Consider the following 15,511-nt stretch of genomic DNA (forward strand, 5'->3'; position numbering starts at 1 on the left):
ATACAAAAAGGCAATAAAAATTATCGGTTAATATTTATTCATTTCGTTGAATATGGTTAAAGAAATGATTCTTTTATTTATTTTTATTTTGTTTATTTATTTTTTTCATTCAAATAAACGCGTCAACTCAGTAAATAATTCGGATTCAAATGATACGGTCTTAGATCATAGGACCAAAAAACAATTTTTAAAAATTTATTTTCAATCGCCATAACTGGTAAATTCAACAAAACTTTTCTCTCTGTGTATAATTGCAACAACTTTTTTATTTTTTTTTTTTTAATTCCATACAATTTTCGATGAACGTGGGGCTGAAAAATTTGGTATAAAACAAAACTGCGAATAAATTACGGTATATATACACCAACCTTATATCGATCTCATCTGTATTCAACTGTAGGATCTTCCCTATATCCGTAAAATGTATCTGCGCGAATCTACGACTAAATTATACTCTAAACAATAAACTAAATCTCCCCAGCGACATGGTCTAATTTAGCGACTGGTGCTACTGATTACATAATTGGCGGTGGTAACTTTTCGTTTTAGGTGCACAATATTAAGGCTCTCGAATTCCGAGACCGTGCACGGGCTAAATTTTTATCAGCTTTAACACGGCTGCTAGTCTACGCGGAGTATAGGATGGTGATACAGCGATAGCGCAACGAGTCTGGAAAATATAGCGGTGAGATTCACGCCTTGTGATATTCGTGTTGGTGATATTTTCTACTATGCGTTGCGAAGAAAAAAAATTTGCTCCGATAAGTCGCCCCAATTTCGGTCTAAATCCCTGAGCTAAGAGAATTTTTCGTCCCGCATTAATTCGCCAGATTTCTGTGGCTTGTAATTTGCAGCTCGCGGTTTAAATTCAGGATTTTTTATGTGTTTTTTTTTTCACACAATGGCGATCGTTTTCTTTTTTTGTTCTTTTTTTTTTGTCAGGTAATTAAATATTTTGAATAGTGTACAAGTGGCTCGTAACGTACGAATATTTACCGAACGAACGAAACTCGGAGATTTTGAATGATTTTGATTATTAATTTAGATTTGAGATTATTTGACGGATCATTATTTTTTCTCTTTCTGTATATTCTTAATTCAGCTGTATTTGGATGTATGATATAATTGGAAATTACCAAATGCAAGAACGGTCGAATATCAAAATTAAACAGACTAATCATAGACTCGTGGGAAAGTTTTTTCAACGTTCTTCTACGCAGATGCATATAATATATATTTTTATATATATTTACAAACGAACATCTGGTAAAATTTACTGTCAATTGTTACGCAGTGCTAATCAAATCGTTAATTAAACTCTACAAAGTGAAGCGGTGACCGAAGACTCGAATACTTAAATTTAGATTCCTCTCCAATTTTCAATTCCATGATCGAAATGAAGATTTGATAAAAAAAAAAAAAGTTTGTAAGAATTTGATGAGATTTCAGAAAATTTCAAACGTATTTTATTCGACTCAAACTCGTGACTCGGACAAATGAAATGAACAAAGAAATAATCAAAAAAAAAAAAAATCCACTCGGATAATTATCGTGGGAGAGAGTCGGAAGAAACGAGGTGAATAAAAACGAAAGAAATTGAACGAACAGTTTTTTTCAAGCAACGGATCGACCGGTTCCATTTAGAGATATTATTTTATAATCAAATATCGTCCCTCGATTTCACTGAGAGAATCAGCGTTGATTCGACCTTCGTCTTTATCAGAGATCGAGAAACGGAAACCCGACGGAACAAAATTCGCTTTCGAAACGATGAAAATAGAAAAGAAAAGAGATCCTAGGCAGAGGCAAAAGAGTATCGATATAATTTATATGAAAGCTGAAACAGGTGCATCGCCATTTTCCAGATTGCGGTTCGAGCATCACTTATTCATGTGCATTTCGTTATGTTTAAACTTTCTAATAGAAAATAGAATGTTTATAAATAGAAAAAGGGCAAGGCGTACGTCGTTAATTAATATATTGCAGGAACAACCACCACAGGGTGGGGGTAAGAAATCAGAAGAATCGATAATTAGAATGGCCAGAATTCCAAATTTAACAATCTCGAATAAAAAATATGAGAGAACAGATACTATAAGAAATTTTAAGTCCCGAATGGTGCCGAATAAAAAGCTGCAGTTTACCTAAAATGTATTTGGTAAAGTTTTTATTATTATCCGAACCCACTTACTTCGGAAAACGTTAATCCAAGAATTCGGTGATGCAGAATTTAATAATGTACAGAGTCAATGTTCCAGAGAACGAATTTGTAGAAAGTTTCATATTCTCAAATGTCCAAATATTATAAAAATGAAAGTTGGAACTTGATCATCCAGAAACGGCGGAAAACAGATATCCGGAATGTAGAAGGGTCATTATTCAGAATCGTAAAATTCGGAAAGATCGGTATTCCGAAAGTAACCGACTAATCTATTTTGACTCGCAAAATGTTTTGTATACAGAATCAAAGAAATTCTTAGGTGCATCGGGCGTATCTTTTCATCTGCAATATTTTTGTCTCATTAAAAGATTGAATACGACTTTTGATATCGTCAACTTATATTTCTTGGCTTCCAATACGATATGAGTTATCGACTCTTCCGATATATTGCGATTCTTCATTCCGACGATTCTGACATGCTGCAATTCTATATTCCGAGCTTTCTATGATATTACTACTCGGAGTTCTAACCGTTCTGATTATTGATCCTTGGCATTTATGAATTCGAATAGACGAAAATTCTACTTTACGATCCATCCGAAGGTTATTTGTTTGTGTTTGCCTGATTTTGCTAATGGCCTTTCGGAATTTTCGTCAGTCGTGCATTCTAAATTGTATAACTTGAAATTTCGATACTTTTATATTCTATTTCCATTATTTCTGGCTTAACGAAGATTCATCACTTTGATCGTTCGCGATTTTGAGTTTTCGATATATTTATGTTCTTTTTGGTTTTTTCTTATTTTCTACCCGAACCCTTGTGTGGCCGCCAGACTAGACTATTACTGCACCATTGACATATCTCAATTTAGAATCAGCTTTATAATTGAGCTAACGTGGACGAAAATACACGACCACCAACAACAGCCATCCCTGCTGGTCGTGTAACCTACCCACCCGATCCATATACCCCCCTCCTTGTCTATATAACTGTATATATTTATTGATAGCTCTCAGCTGTTTTGTTTTGGCACGCACGCGATGCTTGAGACATGAACCACCAATGTCGTCAGACATTATATTGTTATTTTGAGCATTGTCGAAGGTTGGTCGTTCTATCGCAGGATACACAAGATTGTAAGCACCAAGTACATATTCGTACAGAAAAAGGTTCCGCAATATTATCAACGGTATATTAAGGTCAATTTTTCACCTCTGTGTATACAATTTTTTTGCAACACTTGTTTAATTTTATAATTATTATCACAATCACAGATTTTTCGTTATAAAATTCACTCGATTCGATCTAATATGCGACTGTCTTTTTAAGCTCATAACTAACAAAATGCATCTCCCAATTTCAATCGTTGTCGGTACTTGAGTTTTGAATCGAGCTAAAAATAACGATAATCATGATAATAGCAATAACAATGATAATAATAATATTCTCGCTGTTTTATCGTCGTGGTTTTCTTTAAAAATATTGTAGCAAGCTGCTGCGGACATAAATTCTGTTCAACAACCAGAAGCTCCTAACACATGTCGAATCCATATATCTAAATCGATCGTTCGGAAGAGTCGAGTTTTTGTTTTCACAAGCTTCATAGCTTCAAATACTTATTATTATTTTCCACTCTGGCAAGCGGCAAAATAACGCAATATAATAATTGCAACCAACTCGAATATATTTTTGTTCTCGATGCGAAAGAAGAGAACAGGTGAAATTGACCGTCAAAAAAACATGATATCCATTTACAGATTATGATCAATGTCAATGTAACGAGTACCGTGTAAAACCAGTTTTTGTTAATGTTTTCATACCTATAAATCGTATCATTTGGTGAAAAAGTATAATCTCGACGATACGAATGAAGTTTCGATTTTTGCTTCCCGGACTCATTGATGCTCGAACAACGATCGTAGAGGTGGCCCAGGCGTTTCTTACAAATTACAATCTGTCATTTAAAATTTCACAAATTGTCGATACGACAGGTTGCGTCGTGCGAAGCTGTTCGCCAAGCTCGACGAGTTGTTATTCTGTCATGTTTTTCGACTCGTATCATCGACAAACATTAAGAAAACTCACAACATATTAATATTCTTGATGTTAATAATACTCGTTTGACAAGCAAGAGTTTTTTATTAGCGAGTAAACGCTTCAATACCGCTTTATCGATTTTCGAATTTAAAAAGCCCGCGACTAAACGCCGCGTGACGTCATGTGGCTCCAACCAATCAGCAAATACTCCGCGTTATAAGCGCGCGATATTCAAAACGTTTCGATTATCGCGAAGCGATATCGGCTTACTGAACGATTTTTCACAGCTTGAGATTAAAATATGTATTCGTATGAAGTAATCTTGTGTGTAATCTGAAATTGTCCAGATCTGTTTTCACGAAGGGATAAAAAAAAAAAAAACAAGTGCCAAAACAAAGGTTGAGGTTAGTTCAAAGCGGGAAAATAATTCGTTTTCAAATCGTTTCTCGCACCTTCTACGCGGCTCGACTAATTCATACGGTAATTAACAATATCGGCCGTAACGTATCGACTTTTTCGCATAAAAAGTGGTCGTTACTTCAGGTGTTTATTGTTCGTTCAGCGACAGCATAAAGCAATTCCCTCTGACAAGTAACGAGAAAACCAATAGGGAAATAAAAATAGGAAATTAGAATAACAAAAAACGGTGGGAAACAAATGTGACGGTAGATTTCATCGCGTAGACCTTATCATGTCGGGTTAACTTTGATGATACTGCATTGACGCAGCGGCTCGAAATCTGATACTCGAAACCTAGCGAATCCTTTTCGAAACATATTATACGAAGCTTTGTGAAGGCGTGTTGTTGTTTTTTTTTTTTTTTTTTATCAATTAAGCATTTTTCTGGCGCACAGTCGAGGGAGAAATTTTTGATAAAAAATGAAATGTAATCGTGGTTCGAAAAGTAATACTGAAGGTGGCTGAGATGATTTTTTTTTTTTTTTTAGTAATGAAAATTATTGCACAGAAGAAAACCAACTCTGGCAAATAGCACAGAATTCAAATCGTGTATATTTGATATAAATTATTAAACTCGAAAGTTTTGGACACTAAAAAAATAACACAATCATGAGATATTCTGTAATAATTCATAATCAAGCTTCTCTGGTCAAAATTTTGATGGTTTGATTTATTTATTTTTTTTTCTACGTTAAGAATGATCGAAAGCTTCTGACACATTCTTTAGATTATTTTCAAGTAAAAAACGTTCTTGTTCAGACTGTACGTTCGATACACCATTGAATTACTTCATCGTTAGATTCCGTAACGATATCGATTGTTGAAAACTATTCGACTTATGAATTAGTCGTAATATCGCATGGCAGTTATAAACGAAAAGAAGAAAAGACGACATTTCGTATCATAATTAACAAAAAAGAACAGAAATTCGAAAACTGAAAGACTAGTGAAATACATAAGTACATAAAAATAATAATTCTTTAAACCAACGGAACCTGTCAAAATATTTCAACAATTTATACAACTTACGTGATGCAACGTGCAAGCAGGTATAAATCCATCGAGATGATAACGTCGACAAGTTTTTCTTCCAAAATTTTTTATTTTTTTTTTTTTTCCTTACTAGTTTTTCAATTCTCCATACCTTAAATTCACTGAAACTTTAAGCTTCCTAAAACATCACTTTTTCCCTTTTCCCGCCGACGAGAGATAAGTTTTTGTTATGAATACACTTCTCGGTGCTATCATCTCACACACTTTGGGTTATTTACGTTACACATCTTCCGGAAATAGTAGCGTTGATTTATTTATACATTTAATAACCGAGTGACATCAGTATCGTAGAGGCGTAATTCCATCTACCTTTTACACATAATATTCTTATTATATCAAATGGCAAAAAAATTGAACTACCGTAAGAAATTTTCAGATTTCCATTTCCGCGTTCAATTAAATTTTATTCACTAATAAATTTTTCACAATTATATGAAAATGAGATAATATGATTCCGATCAATTAAATCCAAATCCTGTATCGAAAAACGAATCCTTTGGTCAAACGAATGGGTGTCTTTATATCCTCACAATAATAATCACTGTTACAAATTCAATTAACACCTTTCAATAATACACAATATTATTCGACCAAATATTTGTTACTCAGATTTTCCGGTTCACTTTTCCATGGCACATGCGGCCGGTTTTTATTTTTTTTATCTTTGACGATAACACTCGACACTCACTGGCTATATATTACACACTTTACTACAGGAACCGATCAACCGACCAAATAAAAAAAAAAGTTAAAAACGAAAAAAATAGAAGTAAGACAATTTTTGTAAAATTTTTTTACACATCTCCAAGAACGACGGATTCAATTTCATTGAAAATAAAAAAAAAAAAAATCACACCCTCGTCTCCATGGATTTTGCAAAAATTCTTTCGTCCCAAAGTTCGATAAAATAGTCCTGTTCCATTTCAAACACACTGACTCGCGAATTGAAATAACACGTTGATTAAAAGTTTATTAAAAATTATGAAAATTCGAGGAAATAAAAAAAATTTTAAAAATAATCGATCGATCGGTAAATAAATTTACGTATGACAAAAGACAGGCTTCGTTGACATCGACGAGCGTTGGATTCTCCCGCGGCGTTTAACACATCCAAAAACGCTACCCTGCACATGCGTATGTATGTTATATATGACGTATTTATGTACGCGCGTGTGCGTTTGTTTGTTTCTATTGGTATTCGTACGATGCGACAAGTCCGTCCGGCGTGGCGGATCGCCCACGACTGACGGGCTCGGCTCCGAGTCTCTTCGCTGTATGAACCAGTACCGAGACAAACACCCACACAGGCTCGAGCGTAAGATAGAGCTTGCAAGCTCTCTGTGCCTCGGCTCGTACGAATACAAGGGCCGAGGGCTGCCCGAGCTTCGGGCGCATGACGCTTTTTCTTCTTATCAGTTCCGTTTTCTTTTATTTTTTTTTTTTTTGTTCTCCGTTCGTTGGTGGTGGAATCCCTTCCGCGTTCTCACATTATAGCGACCGATGAGACAAAAGATTCGACGATTGCGTATCGATACGATTTATTGAATAACAAAATTTTCTTCCGTTCTTCTCTTCCTCTCTCCGATTATCATACGACCGATGAGAAAAGGGGAAAGATTCAACGAAACGATAGACGATTTGAAATCACTCGATCTCATAGAATCCCGATGTTAATTAAGATCTTAATTATTCAATGATCGACCCGATGAAATATAAACGACGAATTATTTTTTTCGTATCAGTTGAATTGATTTTATATAATTTCTCAACGTTATTAATTGCGGAAATTAATTAGTTTCTGGATGTGAAGAAACATTGATTAGTTTTCAGCCTGAAGGAAAGAGTAAGAATCATAAATTTAGTCGCACAAGACAAGAGATTGATTTGAAGCAATCTGTAAAATTTATTGAAGCCAAATGAATAGTCTGTGAGTTTGACGTTACATTATTAATTTTTTTTTTTCTTCTTTTGCGATACATCGACTGGATTTTTTTTATATTCCAAAAAAAAAAAAAACAAGTCTTCATTTCGCGTATTATTACAAGTAAAACTTTTCTTATATTAAAATCAAATTGATGAACTTCCAGCTTCATTTATATTGCTACCAGTGTTTGATTTATTATTCTGACAGTAATTTTTCAACACTTATCATTGCAAATTATCATTCACGTGAATTCCAGGTTTTGTTCATATTTTGAAATGCATTAAAAAATCCATTGATCATAAAATTGTGAAGTGTATCATTTACTTGTGTGGAAAATTTTCGCATTCCAATGTGTATGGTTGGTGACATTTTCAGATCCGGTAAAATTCAAATGATAGATCGATTCCCGATAATATTATCAGCCGGTGTTATATTTCTTCGTATTTACAATTTCGAACAAACATTTTCATCCCCTTTTTGTGTGGGTTTTTTTTTTTTTTTTTAATTTTTTTTTTTTTGTTTGTACTCCGTCATTCCTCACTCGCTCAATCATTCTTCTCCTTCTCTCTCACTCTTTCTCTCTCTCTCTCTCTCACTTTCTCTCTCTCTCTCTCCTTCTCACACACACACACACACACACACACACACACACACACACACACACACACACACAAACACGAGGATTATGTTCTAGCAATCCAGTCCCCGAGGGATATAAAGATAAACACACGTTTAGCTTACACTTTTATATTATACTCGTATTCCAGAATGTTTGGAAAGCAATGTAAACAGACAAATTAGCGTATCTTGAAGGTACTTGGCACAATTTCTAACAAGAGTTTAACCCGTCAAATTGCGATTTTCAAACTTCGTGTGAAAAATTTGCGACGTTATATTGCACCCTGATAATTTTCTTAATCACTTACTTAGCGTTTGTAAATAATAAACGGGTTGATGTATTTTTTTCAAAATCAATCTAATCTGGCAGGAATCAAATTTAAAAAAAAAAAAAAAGTTTTCATTCTATATAGATTGCAAGACGCAAACGGAAATTCTGTAATTTTTATTATCATCGTTATTTTCTGTCGTGAACAACACGAAAGATCAAAACAGGAAACTGTCGACTATAAATCGATCGTGCAATAAGTTGAAGTCTTTGCTAACATTTTCGGTGTGAAAAATTCCGTTCAAACGTATTAACGAGACAGATTTAACGCGTCAAAAAGTTTGGCAAAAACTGTTTCCGTTCCCGCTCCTCATCACCGCGGAGTAAACGAAAGACGGGAAAGTTTTTTCCTAGTTTTTTCTTCACTTTCTTTTCTTTTTTTTTTTTCCGCTCCTTTATCGTCACTTACATACAAAGCTCGCTCGTGAAAAGTTGTTTTTCCGACCTACGTTTGCAATATCAATTTATACACGCACACGTGTTTTTCTATATTGTGAAAATAGTCGGTACGATTTACTTTCTTGCTGTTTTTTTTTTTTTTTCTTCTCTTTTCCGAAACAGACTTTCAATATTCGAAACAAGTTGGTCGGAAACTGAAATAACATTTTTTTCTATTTTGTTTAATTAAAAAAAAAAAAAAAAAACAACATTTACGATATCTTGAATTGCAGAAAATTTTCGCTGGGTTAAAAACAAAAAATTAATACATTCGCCAAGTAGGGAGCAGAAATCGGTATGAAATGCGTTGCGGTAAGGCATGGAGATGAAATAAAAAAACAAAAAAAATAAAAAAAAAAAAAAAAGGAGAAGACGGAAATAATGTGACATGCACATTTGGACGATATATCAGGTGTGACACGAGTTCGCAGGCTCATCCCTAGGGAATTTTACGCTGTCAGGAATTGCGAATCTATGCTGAAGCGTAAGCCCGAAAAAGACGAGCGGAAACCCGGCGGCCTCTTTTTCTTCCTCTTCATCTTCTCCTTCTTCCTCTGCTTCTACTTCTTCTTCTTCATTTTGCTTATAGCTTCACGCTTTTCGAGAGACGGTGAAAAGTATTCCACAAGGATTGCAGTTCTTTTCGAGGTACGCGCGAAAAGTGAAGGAGATCCGTAAGCTTATACATCCGTCGAAACATTAATCAAATCCCGACTTCCTTACTTTCCTCCTTTTTCTTACTATGTATTCCCATCGCTCTGTATACGGCTTCATAGTCAATACATCCTTCGGCGATTAATCTTCCTTACGCGGCTTATCTAACTTCACGATGCTGTGTACGGAGAGAAAGAAAAATTCCAAGTCTTGGCCGCTGTACAGTCTTAAACTATCCTCATTTTTTTTTTTTTTTCACAACAATCCTTTGAGTCTTAGTGAAAAGTATTCTCATCGCTTATTTTACATCCTTTTATTTTCTCTATAATATTTAGAGGACGTTTCATCATATTTCTCAGCTGTTTTTTTTTTTTTTGTTTTTTTTTTCGTCATTTCTGACAGTATACCAATAGATTTTAAATACCCGAGAGTAATGGTTGCGATATGATGTAAATTATTGTTGTTATAAACAAATTGATTTGTAAAAAATCGTGATCAATTCATTACGTATACACGTTTTGCATAAATTATAAGTTTTTCGGCTCGCTAATTACGAATCTGAAATCGGGTTTTGGAAATTCGAGATAGCAGATCCAATATGGCGGAAAAAAATGTGAAATTTTTATCGAATCCGTAGAAAAAAAAAATTCTGTCAAGGTGTTTTTAGGGTCTTTTATTACGAATCTGAAGTCAGATTTTGAAAATTCAGTGTAGCAAATCCATTCAGCGACCCCGAAAACTCTTGCAGAGAGTTTTTTTTGCCCGGATTTAGTTTTTCCCATATACCGAACCGAAAAATCTTGTACATGTTACTGTTCTTTCCGATTACGGTGATTTATTACGTGAACCTTTTTTGACTTCACAGTCTCAAGCGTTTTGAAATTTTTCTTAATCGCGTGTTATCGGTATCAATTTTTTCTTACTTTTTCACCCTCCCAATATTTAAAATGAGACACGTGCTCTCAATTCTTAAGAATCTTAGCCAAACACTTCGACAATGCGATTTCAAATGAATATTCGTAATTTCAACCAACTTCAAATAATTTTAAACCAAGTCGCAAGATTTTTTTTTACTCCATTTTCACGAGACTTTTGACACCCAATATTCGTATTTCGTAAAATTTAACAAAGTTTTATCTCTTACCAAGTATCGTTACGGGCCTTAAAATTTGTCTACCAATTCTAAATAAATTCGAAACGCGATTCGTATTCCATTCTTGGAGTTTTGATTGTTTTGAAATAAATATTTCAACTGAATTTTCCGATTCTACTAATCACAAAATAATGATAAACAAGGTTCCACTTGCAATAATTGAAGAAAACTCGTCCCTGTAAACAGCGTTGTAAACGATTCGTTCAAATCGGTCGAGTCTTATTTAGTACAATCTTGATGCAAGTCTCGGTGTAATCTATCCGTCGATCGGTGCATATATTTGCGATAAAACCGATTGTCAATGCAAAATTCATACCTTACTAATAGAGACATCTTCAATAATTACTGACGCGTAATTGTTTCGCTTCGACAGACAGGAAACTTTGTCAACAGGAAATTCTACCGCGGAACTTTTGTGCAAATCTTAGAACGCGGTTACGCCTATATTTTTGTAATTTCAACATTCTCCTCGGAGATGAAAAATCAATCTGCTCTATTTTCCAATTACGCCGGTATGAATTGGCGCCAAAGCAAATTTCGAGAGACGTTTATTATATTATATACTATTAGTCGCCTCATCTGCGAATGCTAAATTTGGTTCTGACGTGCAATATCATAAATCATTGTAACCAACATCAGTGTATATTAAATATTAACTAATATAAATTCCGATGCTCGAACCTTGAGTGAAGAAGAATAAGGAGTGAGAGAATATTTTGCTTTCTTAATGGCTCGAGTCAGACATGTAATAACATTCTAATACGCGATTAACATCGATATCTTTTAATGAACAGCGGGGATATTCGCATAATCAAGTGTTTCCGCCTTGGACGATGAGTGAATCTGATTCAGAGTTGATTCATTCGATCGGGTCAGGCGGACAATCATTTTCGATGACTCGAACTTCGAACAGGTCGAATTACGGTGCGTGTGTGAGTATTTCTTAATTTACATTCAAAAATGAGAGTGTGTGTTGTTCTTCGTTTGTTTCTTTCTTTCTTTTTTTTTTTTTTTTTTTCTTCACCTCTTCATGCGACGTGATGATGTAACGATCGCGACCTAAAAATTAATAAGTTGCACCGAGAATAACTCTTTAACAGTGCGGTTTCCTGCTTCCTGATCCAGCCTGATAAGAGAAAGTAAGAAAAATACAAGTCAAGAGGTAAAAGTACCAACAAAGTTTCTACGTAACATATATTTGCCGTTCGCTTCGTGGAGAATGTTGGAAATAAAAAAAAGTCAAACCTCGAAATATGAAATCTTTGACAATTGCACATTTTTCACCATTCTCGAATCTTTTGCGAATTTTACTCGGTTGATTGATGAAAAAAACCGTTTGTCATATTCAAGTTTGCCGAGTTGTGCGTATTTAACGAAAAATTGTTATCTAAGATGAAATTAAACCCTGCGAGTTTGTTGTTCGATTTTTCGACGCAGTTTGTGAAAAAAAAGGACAGCGGTGAGATTGCAATCAAACTCACTGAAATTAATTAAAATATTCTCTTTCTTTCGTGTAATCTCTCCACTTTCTTTTAATTATTCTTAAAAAAAAAACATTCAAAAAAATTGCATCAGCCTCCAGACAACAACCGCAGTACGCATAACATTTGAAACTAAAAGTTGTACGTGAGTTTTCAATTCAAAAGTTTCATGACATACTCGTCAAAATCACACTATATCCAAAAACGTGAATTTTCTGTCACTTTGAAATTTTCGCACCGCGGATCTCATTTATACTTCGGTGTGAGAATATTCGAATGTGTAGAAAATATTCGATTCGTTAGAAACAAAGAAGAGAGAAAAACGAAGAAACGAAGAAATAAAAAAAAAAAAAAAAAAAAAACAACAACTCGAGTATAATTTACGATAAGAAAGGCATCAATGGAATGAGAGAGTATAAAAAGAACAAGTAACGAGAAACAAATTAATTAAAATGAAATTGAACTGCGTACGGAAAAGGTCAAGAGGTTGACATTCTCTGATTACATAAAGTTGAATTCCAGATTAACATCAAGTCGCGTGTCTCGAGCTCGCTTTAACATCTACAACAATGATCTATGTACGTAACCTACGATAGGTTAGGAGGTAATTTTTATTTTTTTTTTTCCGGCAACTTTTCCGGTGAGATCGCAGTACCTGAATACCTGTACGATCGAATGATCTATGATGCGAATTGCGTATGAATTCCGGTACGTATATACGCATATTTGTGTGTGAGAGGGACGCGTTATGCATGCGCGGACGATTCGCGTAAGCTGGTTGTAATAATTACACGATTGGCAAAGTTGGCGAGCATATAACGGCTCACCTTAGAGGTCTTATCGTCGTCGGGCGCTGTTCGTCGATAGTGTAATTGACGGTTGAACACGCGTTTCTTGATGGCATTGCGCAACGCCAAAGTAGGCATAAATCACCGCGTGTGAGTTGGATATTTTTACACTGTTAATGACTACCGTGAGTTGTTCAGAGGTAAATTGTGCAACGTTGGTAAATGAAAAACGCCGCTTCCATGCATCTTTTCACCGTGCGCAATAGTAGAAGACACTCCTTCTCGTCTTGTTTACGATTGTATCCACTGTTTTTACTTGTTTCTTGCTCGATTGTATTAACGAGAAGGCCTTTGACTCGCAATTAACTCGATCGAGTCAACTCGGAAATTGGAATAACCGTTAGGAATTATCAACTCGAGTCAAACGTTCCGCGAATCAGAGAAGAGTCGTTAATTGGGAAGGTCAGGGAAGCCGGGTAGAAAATAAGATAAACCAAAAATCAGAATAAAATAATAAATACATAAATATATCGAAAACTCAAAATCGCGATGAAACAAACTGGTGAATCTTCGCTAAGCCAGAAATAATGGAAATAAAATATAAAAGTATCGAAATTTAAAGTTATACAATTTAAAATACACGACTGGTAAAAATTTCGAAAGGCCATTGGCAGAATGAGGCAAACACAAACAAATAACCTTCGGATGGATCGTAAAGTAGAATTTTCGTCTATTCGAATTCATAAATGCGAAGGATCAAGTATCAGAACGGTTAGAACTTCGAGTAGTAATCTCATAGAAGGCTTGGAATACAGAATTGCAGCGTGTCGGAATCGTCGGAATGAAGAATCGCAATATATCGGAAGAGTCGATAACTCATATCGTATTGGAAGCCAAGAAATATAAGTTTACGATATCAAAAGTCGTATTCAATCTTTTAATGAGACAAAAATATTGCAAATGAAAAGATACGCCCGATGCGCCTAAGAATTTCTTTGATTCTGTATACAAAACATTTTGCAAGTCAAAATAGATTAGTCGGTTACTTTCGGAATACCGATCTTTCCGAATTGTACGATTCTGAATAATGACCCTTCTACATTCCGGATATCTGTTTTCCGCCGTTTCTGGATGATCAAGTTCCAACTTTCATTTTTATAATATTTGGACATTTGAGAATATGAAACTTTCTACAAATTCGTTCTCTGGAACATTGACTCTATACATTATTAAATTCTGCATCACTGAATTCTTGGATTAACGTTTTCTGACGTAAGTGAGTTCGGATGATAATGAAAACTCTACTAAATACATTTGAGGTAAATTGCAGCTTTTTATTCGGCACCATTAGGGACTTAAAATTTGTGATAGTATCTGTTCTCTCATATTTGTTATTCGAGATTGTTAAATTCGGAATTCTGGCCATTCTGATTTTCGATTTTTCTGATTTCCTACCCCCACCCGAGGTCAGGCGGTCAAAAATTGATAACTTTTACTCCTTTCATCATCAAACATTAGTCAAACATTGAATATCGACAGAATCATTAATTTGAAATTTCTTCAAAGTGCTTAAAGATGATCTATCAGATTCATTCCTTCTCACTCCGCGATGAATCATCCCAACGAAAAGACTGTTTCCTACAAATTAACTAAAACAAATGTTTCTTTTTTTCTTTCACTTATCACCTTGTTATCATCGAACATTGCACCGAACATTGATCCGGTGCTTTGGTAACAACCGGTCAACGCTACGAAGTTACTGCTTCTGGGATAAGCTCGTTACTGGAATCGCGTACGAATTGCTAACCGATGATGGAATATTGCATATTGCGATTTCTTTCCCAACAACTTACGAAGACTAGGTCAGGCGTTTGTCCGTATCAAGTAAAGATGTCTCTGCTTTGCGAGGCAGTCTCGTATACGGATGGTAGGCTTAAATGAAAACCAGGTTGCTTCAATTGTTGATTGCGTTACGAACCTCAATTTGTACGGGTCCACTGTACCGTAATAGCCAATTGACTGCACGCGTTACGCAAAGCTCTGCTTGTTCCATACCTCGGCTTTGTCAGAGCCCAATTTCTGCCGTCACACATGTGGATGTACTCAAGTACCTACTAAGTTGCATTCCCACCAGATCCATGTGACACGTGGGCGCGATGAGGCTGAATTCATCCGTAGAAATTTTGCGATAATTGGCCGTCCGGATACAGCAAAAATTAAAGACACTTCGAACCGTTCGATAACAGGATACGAAAACAGGTTAAATTTATTTTTTGGAGAAAAAAAACTTGCCACTAATGTTAAGGTCGTGTAATATTTCTACCTTTACCGACCGAACAAACTCACCGTTTGTCTTCCTATGTGTATAATTAAATAAAGCATCGATGCGACGTCGAAATTTTAACCCTTTCCGATC

The 15,511-nt window shown here is 35.1% G+C and overlaps 1 protein-coding gene across 8 annotated transcripts in view; it reads right to left on the reverse strand.

Moving 5' to 3' along the window:
* The window catches only part of LOC124213844 (Octopamine beta2 receptor), a 171,754-nt gene that overhangs the window by 49,190 nt on the left and 107,053 nt on the right, over positions 1-15,511 (reverse strand). For 4 of the 8 annotated variants that reach the window (XM_046615527.2, XM_046615533.2, XM_046615531.2 and 1 more), the window contains exon 1: positions 5,688-6,955. The exons of the other annotated variants lie outside the window; for them this stretch is intronic. The gene's annotated coding sequence lies outside the window, so the exon portion shown is untranslated. Of the gene's footprint in view, positions 1-5,687; positions 6,956-15,511 lie in introns of those variants that run through there. 8 annotated transcript variants of the gene reach the window in all.

This window comes from Neodiprion pinetum, chromosome 3 (assembly GCF_021155775.2).
Source record: "Neodiprion pinetum isolate iyNeoPine1 chromosome 3, iyNeoPine1.2, whole genome shotgun sequence".
Classification (NCBI taxonomy): Eukaryota; Metazoa; Arthropoda; class Insecta; order Hymenoptera; family Diprionidae; genus Neodiprion; species Neodiprion pinetum.